The sequence below is a fragment of the Agelaius phoeniceus genome, chromosome 6 (genome assembly GCF_051311805.1).
Source record: "Agelaius phoeniceus isolate bAgePho1 chromosome 6, bAgePho1.hap1, whole genome shotgun sequence".
In the NCBI taxonomy this organism is placed as follows: Eukaryota; Metazoa; Chordata; class Aves; order Passeriformes; family Icteridae; genus Agelaius; species Agelaius phoeniceus.
The window spans coordinates 13,023,659-13,041,024 of NC_135270.1; the positions used below are offsets into that span (position 1 = coordinate 13,023,659).

Consider the following 17,366-nt stretch of genomic DNA (forward strand, 5'->3'; position numbering starts at 1 on the left):
ACCAGTGAATTCTCTGTAGTAAAAACACTGATATTTCTGTCCTTAGAGTTGCCTATATTCACTCATTTTTAAAAAAAAACTAAAATCTTTCTCATATGCTTCCTCAATGATATCCTGCTACAGTGAGTTCCAAAGGTTAATTATACATTTTGCTCAAAACTACTTCACTAACAGGGTCCTCAGGATGAGGGTTACTGACCCTTTTAAGCCAGTGAACTAAATCAAACAGCAAAACAACCCACTGAGGCTGTTAGCTTTGTGGGTGGCTATTTGTCTTTCTTGGTTCCTTTTCATCAGGGCAAACCTTCCTGAACCAAGCTTCCTCTCACGGAGGTGACCAGACAGTCTCTGCTGGCATCATGGAAACAGAGATGAAGGCAGTGCTTTCATTCTTGATTATCCTAAGAGTCAGTATTTTGGTTTTGAGAAGAGGTTGTGCCAGGATCACCTTTCCCCACTGCTGGGGAGCCCTCTGGTTCTCCCCTGGAGAGCCCTGCCCTGGGTGGGCTCAGCTGAGGTTCAGGAATGGCTGGGGGGCAGGCCTGAACTCCACGTGGTCAGTTCTGTCCACTAATGCATTCCCTCTGTGCTGTGTTTTAAATGTTTCTAAATGTCAATGGAAGTAGAAATAATTTTGGAAACTTGGAATAGAATGCCATGAAAAAAGCCTTCCTTAAAGGAATGAAGAGCATGTAATTTAATCTGTGTTTGTAGCATTTAATCTTAAAACCCTGCTATTTTATGTATTTTATGTATCAGTTTCCCTGAAGACAGCAGATAAAGGCATCCAGTGCTTCAGCAGCTCCTGCCAGTGCCAGTGAACCTGAAATGGAACGTTCACATGGCTGTAAATGAAATACAGGTGGCCAGGACATATTCTCATTAGCTAAGGTGTGCCAGTGGCACTGTGAGGGTTTTAAGGGACCCTTCAGGAGGTGGGATCAGCAAGGGTTTCCAGTCTCTCTGGTGACATTACTTGGATGCAAGGACAGCTCAGACCCTGTGGCACATGTGGTGCATGCAAGGGTGCAAATTTTCCACTTTTGAACTGGTTCTGTGCTTACAGGAGAAAAAAGTTTCTAGAATAGCTTTTCTGAACATGAGGCCAGTCTCAGCCAGGCTCTCTTTCTAACATACATGATGTAAAAGATCATCCAAGAGATGAACTGATGTTTGTCACACTGAAGGGACCAGCTTCATATTTCTCCTTGAAATAGGCCTCTGGAGCACTGTTGTGTCTGAAGGCTGATGAGGACAGGTTCCAGGCTCATGTATCTCCCATTTAAGACATCCCACTGTCCACCCAGGAAAAGAAACCACTGGTAGTTCTCAATTACCACATAAAATTTATAAGGAGAGATGATATCTCTTAAATAACTGGGTCCCAGACCATTTAGGGCACTACAGACTTCAATCAGTGCCTTGAAATGTATCTATAAGCAAATAGAGCCAGGAGTGTTTTGTGCTATTAGGCCACTTCAGCAAATCACTTAAGCATTACTTAACACATGCTAAGTCTACTGCACCCAAGGCAAATTCTGAATATGATAAACTCTTTGTCCATAAAATGTCCCCCTCTGGATAATGCAGCACCACTTTATAGCTAAGGGTGATTGTGTGTGTCTGTCTGTCTCAATGGGAAAAATACCCTGCTAGTAGAGCTGTTCTGCTGTACCTGCATTGTTTGTGTGATTGGTCTGCTAAATGCATAAATCTTCAATGATAGAATTTTGTAATATACAGTATAACAACTGGCAAGTGTTGGACATTTATTTTCACAAGTGAGGGAGTGACCCATAACTCACATCCATCACAGTATATGAAAGCACAGCTCACTGTAGTACAGCAAGCAAGGAAATCATTCATACACAGGATGTTATTCACTTCAACCTTTCCCCTTTTCTGAAGGCAGTCAGCATCTATATGTCTGCTGCTGCATGCTCTGTGTGCTGGCATAGATGTATGATGGCATCACAAAAACTGGAAGGGGAAGAAATGAGATAGGAACAGAAAGGGGTGTGGGCAAATGTTGTCTGAGCTGATAGAAATTTAAGTGGTCAGGCTTGTCAAGGAGAAGGAAAACTGCAGGGCTGGAGAGTGACTGAGATTAGAAGTGACTTTTGGAGAAATGGGAGCTGAGATAATACCTTTCAGTTCAAAAAAACATGGGTGACGGCACCGGGTGAGCATGGGAGAGCTGGAAATTAAAACAGTACATAAAATGGAAATGTATCTGATGTAAGGACAACAAGATATGTATCATCCTTTCAATTCTGGTCTGGTTCCTCTATCATCATTCCCAAATTTAATGCTGTACTTTTCAACAGAACCTGTATCCTATAGCAATATCTGTAAAAAATCCCCTTCACAAAATGGCCAGAGAAGCTGAAGAGAAACATTAATATTGGGACTTCATCAGTTCTTGGCACCTACCTGCTTTCACCAGGCTTACATACCCACTGTGCACTCTGCAGAAAGTCTCTGCTGTGGGAATGGTAAAATTAGCTTTAATTAGTTGTACACTGACCACACCATGCTACCCACAGAGGCTGTGGTCTGACATTTCTCTGCTAGAAACAGTGCACAGCAAGATGAGCTCTGTCCCAAATTTCTGAACAAGGAGGAGAGGCAAAGGAGAAGGGCATGGTTATTTCCCATGTGCAATGGTTTCATGAGCTTGCCAAGGGACATAGAGGAATCATGTGTTAGAAGAAAGAAATGTCTCTGGATTTCCCAAACCCCAATTGAGCAGTGTAGCTGTGAGATACACTTCCTTTGTACTTGCATGCAGTTGTAGCAGGGCTGCCATTCCATGGTTTGTACTTGGATAGATGGTTTGGGAGATGGAGGAAAAGAAGGCAGCAAATTCAGGTAGCTTAAGTAGGAGAGAAAAAGTTTCTTGGTAGGCAAGTTGAAGGCTGCTGGCTTGCTTTTAAGAATAATCATTCTGCAGCTTCTGACAGGGCTTAGTTCTAGGTTTCACTCTCCACTCAGGTCCTAGCCTGTGGCACAGGATACAGGTAATAACCCAGCACAGCTCAGGCACAAGGGATCTCATGTGCCACACAGCAGGAGCAGGGGGAGCCCAGATATTCCTGACCTTGATGCTGAGGCAATTTTTTTGTCTCAGGACTGGCTTCCTTTGCAGAGAGTGTAACCCTTTTGTCATCTGCACCATGCTCCCCTTTGTCATTGCACTGCTGGACTCACATCCTTGAACTTAGAGCACAAAAACCCTTCTGGTTTTTTAACTGATGGTTTGTTTGTTTTTCCTCTTTGGTCGATGCTGGGATCAGTGATGTCAACTTGTTCTATTTGCTTTGACAGGAAAATGTTTTCAGAGTTCATTAGGATGGCATCAATTCTAACATTTGGCACACGAACATTTGATGACCTTCATGTGGGGGAAGAAATATGTAGGCACAACTTCCATCAGTTTGAAAAACCACTTCCACTCCACACCATTCCAATTCCTGAACTGCAGCTTCAACCACAAGTGTTGTGCAGTCCCTGTTTGTGACCTGCCAGTGGGCTCCAAACTGGAGACTGGAGCTGTTTGGAAGCGCTTCAGACAAAGTCAGGGCTGAGGCTGCAGTTGGATACAGCTCTGCATTCACCTGTAGGGCAGGTGCTGCCAGCAGCCAGGCTCCTTGCTGCTGCTTGGCTCAGCTGCTAGAGGCAGTCCAGTGGAAAGGCAATGGCATCTATGCCTCCAAATGCACAACTTTCCTAAAGCTCTCCTGATGGTTCCCCGCAGCAAGATTTCATTTGGCCACTTTGGGCTCATTTTCACCAATTACAGGGCTCATTAAAAGAGCTGGCCTGGCTGGCATTGCAGCAGCTGAGCTCTGGGCTTATCCACAGGAAAGGAAGAGCAGGTGTTGGCTCTTCCCTCCCCGGGGCCACCTGCCCTATGCCAACAGAGCCTCAAGTGGGAGGGAAGGAAAATGCTCGTGGCTTCCCATGGCCTCTGACAGTGAGGGGCCAAGTGATAGAGGAAACTTCTGCAGGGAAGAAACCTCCTCAGTAGTAGCTGGCCTGAGTCCACCAGATGATTCTCACTGACCACCACAAGACTTGCTGACAGCCTCTGGTTGCTGTCAGCCAAAGGGTTTAGCAAAGACCAGGTAGGAAGTGAGAGCCCATCCTTTGGCCATCATTTGTCCTTTGAGCCTTCCCTCTGCCTTAGAGCTGTGTAAGTCCTGCCAAACAGTTCTGCTTCTCCTAGTGCCTGTCTCCAGTCCCTTCCTCTGACCTTCTTAGCTCTTATTTCCTTTTTTTTAGGATTCACTGTGTCTTTATGTTTTTCTCTCATATCCTGTAATCAAGTGAAAGGTGTCTCTGTGGACAGAGGGGATTTGTACTCAGCCTTTGTTTGCTCTTTCCTGACAGTGCTGCCTGCTGTAAGAAAAGCCAAATGCTGCCCATATGTTGCTGTGCTCCCCTAAATTACGGAGGGTGAACATTTATGGCTGTTCTCACTGTTGCTTTCTCCATACTTTTCTAAATGATACGTTTTCACAAGCAATTACTGAGATAGGCAGTCAGGACTGGATTTTGAGGTGTGCCACTTAGTGGCCTACACATAAAAATGGGAGACAGGAGGAGGAGGATGGCAGAGGCTTAATACCATTCCTTGCTTAAGAGAATGTCCTTCAGGTGAGCAGAACCCTGCACCTTGTAAAAGTATGACTTTAATTTTGCCTTTCAAATATGAACTAAGCAGGTCTGTCAACACATACTGTGTTCTTCCTTGTCAAACAATTTCACTTAGTCTGTCAGCTGTAAACAGCTTAAGAGGCATGTCATTCCAGCATTATTATAGCACTTTTAGATTTGTTTTTAGATTGGCTCTGTATCTGCTCCTGCAAAAGGTGTAGATACAGAGATGACATGGGTAATTTATTGTGTTACTGCAAAATGCTGCTTGCTGTTTTGTGGTAAGCACTGAGTAACTCCATTTCAAATAATGGGCACTGCAGAGTAATAATCCTGTAGTGCCATGGTAATACCATTGCCATACTTTGTCACATCAGTTGTGTCAGTGGAGCAGAGTGCTTTCTTCACTGAGGGTCTCTATGCCCTTACACTTCATTTGAAGTTTTTTTTTATTTTTTTTTCCCCAGGAGATCAGGGAAACAGAATTAAGACATGTGGAGAAAGAACTCTGATCAACAGACTCTGTACTTTTGTTTTTTTCAAAAAGTTGCTTTACATATTTAAATAAACAGTGTTTAAGCTGTTGATGACAGCTTAACTACTTCATCCCAGAACGTTTTGACAAGTGATTTTCAGAGTTTTGGTTTCTCAGGATTTTGATAACCCCCAAAAAGCATGAACTGAATTTATATGTCACATGTTTAATTTATTTGAGATGCATGTATTATGTTGCAAAAGCAATAAGGAGGGAGTTAAAGGACAGGGTGATACACTCCATATTTATGATCATCAGCTTCTTCACTGTGTCATTACAAGAGGAAAAATGTTCAGAAATACAGAGTATGCAAAGCACACAAACTTTTTTTGCCAGCCAGTCTGGATTGTGGTTTGTACAAGTTGTTGGTGCGATTTCCCTGTGGCTCCACTGAAATGCAGAGAACTGAACCTGTTCCCAGAGCAGGGAGCCTGAGCTGCTCCCCTGGTGCCTGGCTGCTGCCCTGGGGGTGCTGTCCCCACGCTGGCTCCCTGGCCATGGACAGGGCCACAATGGGATGCAATGTTGTCTGGCTTCTGAGCAACAGTGAAGGACAAAGGTACATCCAGAAATGGACCTTTCTCCCCAGAAATACGTGATTTTCTGGCTGTGCACATTCCTTAGTATTGTCATCAGAAATAACACAAATGTGTAAACTGATCTTCACTTTAATGCCAAACTGAAGTGCAGACCAAATGTTTAAAGCAAAATTTGTTTCATCTCTGTTTTGGGAATTAGGTGTTGTCCAATTTTGGATTGCTCCTTTTTCTCTGTCTCCATTAAATCAGAAAAAAGATGGGGGGTACACCCTGTGGTTTCCTGGGTTCCTAAACAAAACAAGTAGGGGAAAACACAAGGAAAGAATTGCTTTTGTGAAGCTCCTAGGCTACATAATATATTTTGCTCAAAAAAAGGCTCATATTTCAACTTCATACCTCAAAACCTTTTGAATATTACCCAGTATCTGTTTATTGGTACTTCTGTCATGAGTGCTTGATAGAACTAGAATCACTGAAATTTAGAATTAGAATATTATAGTTAAGCATATTAGAAGTATTGAAAAACGCTCCTTTAACTTATTCACCACTCAGGATATTGCTATCCTATTTCTACATCAGAATGTCACTTATTTGATTTTGTAAAAGAGCTGTTTCCATCGGTATTAGACAGCATAAGTCCTTAATAAAGCAGAAGGAGCTATTTTATTTTACTAATTCTTATGTCAACTTAAAACATGTCAGGATAAATTCTTATTTTATAGTAATGCTGTAAAGGTACAAAGGAAACCCCATGCATTCTAAATAAAAGTTGACATTTAGTATTTCCTGAAGTTGATTTTTTTTTCTCCTAAATAAGTGGCATTTTGAATATTTTTCACAAAAAATCCCCAACCCCACCCCCCAGAAAGCCCCCCCCCCAAAAAAACACCCCAAACCACAATCCCAAACCTAACCCAAAATTGTAGATATTTCATCTAATTGTGAATTTGTGTTTTTAAAATATTAAAATATCCTCTAAATTGAAAAATCTAAGTTCAATGAATCAAAGTGCTGATGATGGAGATCATAGGTGGCTTTTCAGACATTCCAGGGTCAGAGACACTGGTCAGAGGGTCAGGTGTGATTTGCTTAATCCATCCTTAGTTGCTCCAACTTTCTTCTGATACTGGACAAGTAGCATCTTTCTGATCACTTGGGAGTTTTAGCAAGTGTTCAGTGTCTGACTAAATAGTCTTTAATTTGGCAGATACAGTGGTGTCTGCATCCTTCTGCTTTGGGGAGGTGGGAGACAGGAGCAGGCACCTTTTCTTTGGTTTCCCCCTAACAGAGAGGGGAAAATGGGAGGAGACCTGACAGCTCCTGACAGTGAGAGGGAGATGGAGTTGCCTGTTTCAGGAAAAAAATAGCCTCTTTTGCAAGAATGAGGGGCTAGGAAGACAAAAAATAAGCATTTTCAATATATTGCAAACAAAATTATCTGCCAAAAGGGCAAGATAATTATCCTAATGTGGTTTTTGACCAAGATAAATTCGCATTATTTTATAAACTGGGTAACAATTTGAATCTTATGCAAAACCCAGAAATAAATCTAAAAAATATGATAATGTAATAAAATTGAAATTATTAGCAGTCCAAGTGGCATACTTGAGGCAGTAAAACCTTTTAAGTTCCAATGGAAAATAGGCTAGTAAACCTGGAGTAAGTTACTCCACTTTAATCACTTGATAAATAGCTACAATGTTTGGAAGAATTGATAGTGTCATTACAGCAACATCCCTTTTTATAAACAGCCTGGTGCTGATTTGATTCTAATTGCTGCCAGAGGAGCAGTATCAAAGCAGTGCTGCTCCAGCAGTGTAACCTGTGGGGTGAGCAGGAGCTGAAAGGAACTGCCTGGAAATGAAGGAAGCCCAGGTTTTTCAAAGGCACCAGTTCTAATTCTGGGAGTGATGGAGGAGGGCTGAGTAAATTTGGTGCTCGGAGAAACTACAGAGGAAAGCCTTAACGAAGGGAAAGCATGGAGTTGACAAAACAGGCTCCTCTGAGTGCACAAAATAGAGGGAAAACAGTGGGAGAAACTGAGAGGTTTGGATGTGAGTGTGCGTTTGATTTCTCATCACAAAGAATTCTCCTGCTGGGCCAATGTGGCCCTACTGACAAACTGCAGCTCTGGCCTCCCTGGTTTCAGGCACCAAAGACCTAATTTTTAAGACATTCTTAATAATTACAGCATCTTTTCTTACTTGTATCCACCTTTTGCCTGTGAATGCACCAAAAAAATTAAGATTGCTTTTGCAAAATGCATCTTTAGCAATTCTCTGGTTTTGCACTGCAAATCCTTGATGTTACCCTTCCTGAGTATGGAGTAGGTATCAGCATTGTACTGCTGGCTGCTATGATGGTTGAGGGCAGTAAATTTACATTTGTGTGGAAGAAAAACCAGAACACATTCTTCTAGGCTGGGTCTTCTTCCAAAAACTAACAAGAAGTTGTCTTATTTTGGGAATGGTAGGAAGAAAAGCAGGGCTCCATAAGGAGAGAAGAGGAGGAACGTGTTTAATAGTTCTGTCATGTTAGCAACAAACCCCAGAATAAACAGAAATGCCAACGGGAGAGGTATTTATCTTTTTAAACAAATCATGTGATAAGCTTCTCCCATAGATTGGGGACTAAGTGAAATATGTAAAATAGCTTATTGAAGAAAAAATTGCTTCAAGTGGGACTGAATGGCTCAAGAGATTAGTGATGGGATAATAGCTTTTCTCCATTTAAGTGGTAGACCAGTTCAAATCAATTCCAGGTCTCTAAAGACTGGAAGGTGTTGCTATCCTGTGACTCCTCTGCAGTTATTTGAAATGATCTTGTGGTCTCAATCCCATCCTTAGTTGCCAGAAAATTATCCCCAACCCAATCAGCACTGAATTGCTTTGAGCTGACTGTTGTATCCTCCCCATAAAGATGCACAAAGCTGTGTGGGGGAATGGCAGCTGTTTTATTTAGCACCATGTTGCTGGTCAGAAATATTTTGAATCCCATGGAAAGGACAGATTGCACAGCAGAAGAGACAACTTGGAATATGATGCAGTGTAAAATCATTCTTTAAATAACACCATGGTTCGTTAGTTTAATGTGGATTTCTTGGGAGGACAGGCCTAATTTTGGACACTTCCAGCTACTTCCTCACTTGCACCCAGAGCCTGCTTGTTTGCCTACAAAGGCTGTGTCATGGCTTTCCCCTACATCCATGTAAATCACAGAGCAGGGCCACAACTTGGAAAACAGACAATGGTCATGAGGAGCAACTGGAAAATTCAAACTGGTGGTGTGCCCTCTGGGTTTTTTTGAAGCATCTATTTAGTGTGTGAAGCTGGACCAGTGAAGTGATGTTAGGGACTTGCCAATGTATGGCAGCTCAGAATCTTGACTATTAGTTCTATTCTGTAACATTATAACAACTAAAATAGCAGTCATTGATTATTCTGCCTAATGCAAAGATTAAGCAAACAAGCAAGAAGCAATTCTCACCCAGATGAGGATGATTTGGATCTTTTAGTGGCTATAACAGTAGGTCTTGAGCTAGTGAACCACAGCAGAATTCTTATTATCCAGTGTACCAAGGAAAAAAGAGAGCTGGGGTTGTTAGAGAAGAATCTCAGCAGTTTTGTGTGTATAACTGCTTGGGAAAAACAAATAGGATATTATGACAATGTAAAAGAGTTGGAGAATTGAAATCTCATGGTTATAGTCACATTTTCTATGAAACTGGTGTGGTACAGAATCACTTGCAGGAGAAATTTTATTTTTGCCTTAACGCGGGCAGCTGTAGGTTTAAGAACGCTTATCAGGGTGGAAGGCTAAAGGGGTTAAGGAAATAAGGCATGACAGAGGTGACCTATGGGAACTTTCATTATTATATGGAGCCTTGATGAGTGAAATGAGAGGAATTGCTCTCCACCATGAAAGGCTGAAATGTCGAGGGAGCAACTGCAAATTAATCTATTAAGAATAAGTAGGAGGCTGAACAGTGTGACTCAAAAGGATGGAAATATATGGAATAAACTGCAGTGTAAAATCACCATGATTTCTAGACCCAGTTTTAAAGACATCCATCTACAACTTTTACAATGAAACAGGGATTTCTGTATGTGTGTATATGAGAGGCAAAGTTTAAGCAGATTAAATTGGTCTCTTTCTTTCAGGTACTCCCAATAATTGTAATGACCAGGCCTGAATGACAAGTTATGTTCTGATTTGTGTGGCTTTAACCAGAACAATGTGTCAGGAATTTTTCTGATTTTTTTTTTTTTGTAAGACATACAAATAAAATGCCTCACAGGCAGTTTTCTGTGTGAAGGTTTTCCTGTTTTGCTGTGACATTTTTAACTGAATTTAGTGCTTGTAAAAGGTACTATGTGATGACATTGTGTAACTGAAAGCCTCTTTTTATTGACAGGTCATGAAAACTCAAGGCTGGAGAAATTTCTCTGTGTTGGACTGGAGAGTTACACCCCCCACAGCCTGAAGGAATGAACTTCCAGGAGGAAAAATGGTCCATATCAGTAAGTCCAATTTGATGTTAAATGTCGCTGCATGGTTATTTTTAAAGAGCTCGTATCTGAAGGATGTGGAGAGAGGCATGAAAAGTTACCCAACTGCCAGGACCCCACATATTATTTTCTCTGTTCCCCAGCTGTGCTTACAACTTTCTGGAGTGTCAATGCTTTGTCCACTAGTGGCTGGAGCGAGGCTTGACCCAGGTTGCCAAGTGAATTTTGGTGGAGCTGATCCAGCAGCATGTCCCCAGCTCCCCTTGTGGTCCTTGGGAGGTGAGGTTCTGTTTGCTCAGTGCCAATCTTTAGGCCTCAATGTTAATCCTTTCACAAAGCTCATGTAGTTTCAGACTTCTACCTTTCCCAGCTTATTATAGCCCAGGAAGATGAGATGTGACTATGCTGAGATACAACCCCCAGTGATGGCACTTTATAATTCTGTATAACTGGAGGATTGCTATTGTAGGCAGAGAAAAAGGCAATAAAGCAGCATTGATATCCTGCCTGCCCTCTTACAGGAGTTATTGAATCAAACCTACCAGAACTGCCAGACAAACAATTTGCAGCTGCAGTCTGAAGCCTGACAATGACACAGGATCAAAAAGAAATAGTTGGAGTGCATGGGCTTGTGAACTCCTCTGCGACCCACCGCAGCAGGCTCCCTAGGATTGTTCTCCTCTTTCTGGTCCTTTGCCTGTACAATTCCTTCTCTTTCCCTCCCTTTTCTTCTTTCCCATTTTCTCTCCTACATCTTGCCATTTTCAGCTTTTCACACCTTTTCCCTTCCTTTTCATTCTCTCTCTCATTGCCTCACTATTTCCTTCTATTGCCTCCAATACACCTCTTGCTTGTTTTTACTTTGCAACTTCAAGTGCTCTCCTGTGTTTCTCATGTCTCCATTTCCTCGGTTCTTTCTTGGTTTTGATTTAGTTCCCACCTTCCTCAGTTTCCCATAGTCTTTCCTATCCTCCCTTCCTTGCTGTACCTTTTTTTCTGTTTTGGTTCTCTTTTCATTTAGTTGTTGAAACCCATTGTTTCTTATTTTCCTGCCAGTTCTACTACCTTTCTTGAGCCATATTTAGCCAGAAGCTGAGCTCTATGCTGCTCTTACCCCTCAAATGGTGAGGATTTAAACATTTCCTGTGCACTAGGATTTCCAAAGTGCCAATCCAGCTCAGCTAAGGGGAACTGATGTGGTTTGGCTCTAATGTCTATGAAGAGAGATATTGCAAAAGCCAGCATAACAGTAGCACTGACCAATGCTCTTGGGCTCCTCACCCTACTCTTGGAGTTGGACTCAAAGCTTATCAAATTAATGGGTTCTGGATCAGACCTGCAAGTAACAGCACCCTATCAGATTTCTGTCCTTTATTTCCATAGAAATCCCAGTGCTCTTGGTTTCTTCCAGTGTTTGCTTTGGCTCAGGACATTATGTTTGGTTTGGGTTTTTTTATCAAAATAATTATTCTAAAGTACATATAATATAGGTATATATATTCAAACTCATATATATGTATATATATCTATGTATAAAATTCCTAGTTTTTGGATGCTCATAGCAGTTATCTAGTATTTTGGGTAATCTTTTGTCATTCCCTTTCTTCTCTCCTAACCAGTATCTAACCATTAGCCATTAGCTTTCTAAACTTTAGATGTTCAGTCATCTAAATGGGTAGCAGGATAGTATAAAAATCCTATTCTTAATAGGATGTTTGATAGTAAAAAAATCCTATTTTTTTTTTCTTTTTTACTTATCCTAAGTTACAAACTCAGTTTTTGGGGGTATTTTCAGTTAATTTGTTTTGGTTTTATATTCCTTCATTTACTTATTTTCTCTGTTCCCTTTGCCCAACAACTCCAACATAGAAGCATTTTAATTTTCTCTTCATGACAGTATTTGAGGAGAGCTTATAGCATCCTTCCAGTACTTTAATACATGCTTACAAGAAGGGTGAGAAGGGATTTTTCCCAGTGGCAGAGAGTGAAAGGACAAGGGAGAATGGCTTCAAACTGGAGGAGAGTAGGTCTAGGTTAGATATTAGGAAGAAATTCTTTACTATGGAAGCAGTGAAGCACTGGAACCATTTGCCCAGAGAAGTTGTAGATGTCCCATCCCTGGAGGTGACCAAGGTTGCACAGGACTCTGAGCAACCTGGTCTAGTGACCTTTAAGGTCCCTTCCACCTCAAGTTGTGATGCACTGAGTATTACCCTACTTCCTTTCAAAAGGTGGTGGCTCTTGCTGGTTATTTATATGTTCTATGAGAGCCCCACCTGTTGAGGGAGGGCTGCTGCCAATGCCAGTTTCCCTCCTCTCCCCTGGAAGGCTCTGGAGCTGTCTGAGAAAGCAATTGGGGTGCTCAGCATCCCATGGGTGACCATGAGCAGGCCTAGGAACCAAGTCAAGCCCTGATGTTGTTGACATGATGCCACTTTTCCTTCTGTAAAATTATGTCTAATAGGAGCATGAGAGAAACCCTTCCTTCCTCTTCTCTTTTCTCCCTCCTTCTGTCTTTCCAGCTACTGCTCCTGTGAAGTTCAGTGCTGGTGAAAATTGGAGAAAAACAGTTCCTGGCTAATCCAACCCTTTCTGCTCTGATTGGATTTTTCTCCTTGTGTCTGCTTCTTTATTTGATTTAAAACCTTCAACTCCTTGAAGGTTTTCCATTAAGATTTGGAGCACAGTTTGGAGTGGGAAGAGCAGTCAGAGCATTACCTAAAAAGTGCCAGTTTATTTTTAGCTAATGGAAGAGGGGGGCTGATTGGATTAGGCCAGTGATGTGAGCACCTGGTGCAGGCTGCTATCAACACATCAACAGTGGAAGGGTCAAGTACACTTTCTTTCACTTTCTGTCACTCACCCCTTTTGCCCTCTCCTGCTTTGCCTTTTCTCACCCAGTAAGTGACACTTGCAGCAGCAGCAGTGCAGATTCTTGGCCATGCTCTAGCACTGGAGTAAATCCTGCAGTCCCTCCTGCTGCTCTGCATTTGCTACCTGACAGCAGTGGATGCTCAGGAAGAACAAGGGGTAAACTTTTAAAGCTTCAGCCTGGGTTTTAGCCATGTGATGGCTATTAAAGCAATTGGGAGCCAGGTGGCTAAAATCCAGTGCAATTCTTTGTAATGGTACCCCTGAGAGTGCCCATCTCCTTTTAGCACTGCTATTGATTAGGCAATTCTTGACTTTGAAAAACAAAATTGGTGCGTGCATCAAGGTTCTTTTCCTCAATTTGGCCTGGTTTGAAACAAATCGTTCACCCTTGGCCATTATTGTAAGCAGCTTTAAGCTTTGGTAAATTTCAGTGTGATTTAAGTTTTCTCTCCCCCTTCTCTGTGGAGGGCTGTTGTTTACTCATCTTTGCCAGGACATCTCCGGAGTGCTTGGTCTTTACCCTCATCTCCCACATTGATCTTGTTGTCTTGTCCAGTGTGACTGTCCAAGCTCAGTAAAGTGCTGGGGGCTCTATTTAATGGCTGCACACAGTGCACAGCAGGCAGGACTGAGGCCAAGGGCTGTCTGGTTTTCAGGAGGTGCAGGGCATTTTACGAGGCGTAGACCATGTCATGTTCTAGCTTGTGGTCCAGCCCCTGCCTTTGAATGGGTGTGGAGCTCTTAGAGGGAGCACATAAATCCTGAGCAAGTTGCTCCTAAATTCAGAAACAATGAATAGTTGATGATTTCTAGGGGCTGAAGTGCCACACAAAGGTACGTGAATGTACACTTATGTTTGTGAGAAAGTGAAAATAATTGTGTAAAAAAAATATAAGGGACGCAGTTCCCCAACCCTCTTAAGTTTTGCATTTCCTTTCCTTTATATTCCCCATTCCTCCTTATTTTTCTAAGGTGTAGGAAGATTTTTCAGCATGTTGTATCATTATTTGTGGAGAGACAGGACAGGTTCTGCATGAGGATGTGCCCTTTGCTTTGGGAGTTTAATGTATTACAGTAATTTATGTGGGTTTTCCCATCTGTTGCTTTTGGATGTTCTAGAGCATTCTTGTGAACTGTTGAGTAATGCTAAGCACTGCCACAAGTGACTGGCATTTGATACGTTATTCCTGCAATAAAACCCAAAGCGAAAACTGGGCTGGACCTAGCTGGAAAAAGCTCTCAAGCCAGTCTGGTGCTTCAGCAGCCAGGTAAATCTGTGTGAAGGCTCTAGAGCCTGCTGCTGCATCACTTTTCTCAGTGCTTCCCTTGTAGCCCCCTTACTGCTGTCAGTAACCAGGCCAGAGAAGGTGGTATTTAACATTTCTGTGTTGCCAGAAGACCTTTGTTGGGATGTTTGGGTGTGGGGTGAGATGTAAAAAATGGAATTGGAGATGGAAAGGAAATTCGGAAACACTGGCTTCAGAAAAACAACTGTTTCTTATTCCTGTTTCTGTTCAAACTAGGAGAAAGCAGCTCCTCAGGTGTCGCAGTAAACTTAGGAAGTCCACCACCCCCTTGCCAAAGAATGTTGATTTAGGAGCCCCAGGAGCAGTTTTATAAGATATCCCTGTCTGTGTTGAGCTGGGAGGTTGTCACAGCCCAAAACATTCTGCTTGAACAAGCTGTTGTATTCCAATGAGAAGTTGTTCCATCCGAAAATTCACAGTCAGTTCTACTGAAAATTCAACTCATCATGAGCTTAGTTTGAAACATGATGCCAAGATTACATGGACAGCATTGCTGTTGGACTGAGGAGCTCCAAGACAAGGAAAAGTGTGCACCACCTCTCCTATTCCAGTCAAGTTCAATGGAAGTTTTTCTGAAAGGATATTTTTAGAAATCCTAGCAGAATGAAAAATTCCAAAAATCTGTTAAAAAATATCTATATATATATGTAGATGTAATGAAATTATACCGAGCACAAATAGTGCAGAAACATGAATATTGAAAGCTCCAAGGCAGATTGCTGAAGCCTGTGTAAAAATACGTGCACCTTTGGTGGTGGAGGCCTTGCCAAACTAATTAATGGAGCATATGCAAATGTTCTACTTTGCAAACATACTTTGTGTTTCATTAGATTCTCAGAAATCAGCATAGGGAATCTGAAGGAAAAGGTATTTGATCTTTAATTTTTTGTTGTTGCAGGAAAACACATCCCTATGTTGTTTTACATTCACAGCTGATGTTATGTCACAAAGTCTGATATTTGTAAAGAGTTTTATATTTGCATTAAAACCTCCTCTGTTTTATTTGAGGTTTCTCAGCCACACATCTGAACCTGGTGGCTTTCCACAAATATTTTGAGTGGAAGTAGCTTCTGTGCATAGAACTAAACCAGATATTCCCCATGTAGGTAGCTCTTACCACAAGGAAGGTACTGGAGACATGAAAATGCTGAAGGGCAGAAGGGGGGAGCTCCTTCTCCCAGAGTTCACTGAGTGGACTCATGATCTGTGACTCTCACTCTCTTCTGCCAAGTTATTTCTGTTTTACAGACCAAGACAGAGGGCCAAAGGGGTTGGGTGAACAGAGCTGTGCTTTGATGGGGAGAGAGGAGAATGTGCTGTCTTCAAATGGCTTCTGATTATTTTGAGCTGTGCTGTCCTTTTGAGCCAAATCACCAGTGGGTTTTCCAGACTGGGGAAAGCAGCAGGGATCAGTAGTGAAAGGAATGAATTAATACCAAATTTGGTTCTACCCATGGTGTAAGATTTGGAATTTGAACAGACATGGTTCCATTGCCTTTCCTGAGCATAGGAAAGATTCTATGGTTAATCTATTTGCTATCAGAACTTAAGCATCCCTGAGCCAACTTTCTTGTCTGCACCTGTCTGTAATTTTTGAGTATGTTTTTCCCCCAGTCTAGGTGTGTCTGAAATCCTTTGTCCTGCCTGTTTCAGCCTTGCAATGCCAGTTTGGAAGGTAGCCTTTGGTTCAATTGCTGCTTAAAATGTCTTGTGATCTCTTTGTTTTGGTTAATGGCTCTGGTTGCTTCATTTCTTAAAGGACCTTACTTTTTCCTATATCTTAAATAATGGGCTGTAAATGTGTCCAAAGATCTAAGCATGGCTTCATTAACTCCTTCACAGGAAAACGTTTAAGTATGTTAAAGTATTAATTACAATATAAAAGTGAGAAACAGTTGTGTCCTGATATCCTTTAGCTAAGATAAAACATTGCCGCTTCCCCTGACCTCGGCAGAGCAGCACCATTTAATGTCAAGAGAAGCTGTTGTCTATTAGCAGTCAGCAGTGTTGGCTCTTGACCATTGTTTTTCTTTCCCTTGCTCCCTATTCAAGCAGTTTTGGTCCACACATTCAAACACAGGCTGAGGAGAGTTTATTTATTTATTTTTTCAGTTCTCTATATGGAAAATCTTGCAAGTAGGCATCACCTGCCTCTAGAACTGAAGTGACTGTATGTGACCAAAGGCTGCTCTTCTCTGTGCCAGTTTTTTATCCCTGGGCAGCAAAGTTCCTCAGTGACCTTTTTGGCATCATTTCACGGCATCAAAGAACAAGTGAGTCACAACCACTTTGCTCAAACTGGTTTCCTACACTCCAATCTCAAAGCATTCCCAGTAACACAGGCTGGGGATGGTTCTTGATGTTTCTGTCAGCAGTTTTCCCCAGAAACCACAAAATATAGCTCCCAGATTGATCCATAAAATTGAAGAGTTTTTCCAGAAATGCTGGGGGGAAACACCTGGGACTTCTCATCCCCTAAGATGAGGAGCAAATGTACCAAGCTGTGTCAAACACTCGTGGCTTGGTTTTGCCAGGGGATAGTTCAGGTGGTTTCGTGCCTTCCAGCATTCCAGGGTTCCTCAAACCCTGGGAAGAGGAATGACAAAGCAAGGTGACAAGGCTGTGATACCACACTAGTCCTGAGGCAGTGCCTGTGGAAGGAGTGTGTTTAAGAGAGGGGTGGTATCTCACAGCTTTTGTGCCATCCTGTGTGTACATTTCCTTTTAGAGGGCCCAGGAGCTTCAGCTCAGTGTAGCAGGGTGCTCTGGGAGGCATCCATGAAAATGTCATCCCTGAAGCATGAGGGATATGTTTGAATGACACATTGCAGTTCTCAGTGGGGGAGTTTTAGTTTGTTTTCCTGTGGAATAGAATACCCAAGTACAGAATTAAATCAGCATTTGGAAAACATTCTGTCCCTCTCTACGCTGATTTTCCAGAGCT

At 42.1% G+C, this 17,366-nt stretch overlaps 1 long non-coding RNA gene across 1 annotated transcript in view; it reads left to right on the forward strand.

Moving 5' to 3' along the window:
• Nucleotides 1–17,366, forward strand: part of LOC143694333 (uncharacterized) — a 263,833-nt gene that overhangs the window by 164,727 nt on the left and 81,740 nt on the right. Inside the window, exon 8 of the long non-coding RNA XR_013182714.1 lies at nucleotides 10,148–10,253. This is a non-coding gene — a long non-coding RNA (uncharacterized LOC143694333). The remainder of the gene's footprint in view (nucleotides 1–10,147; nucleotides 10,254–17,366) is intronic.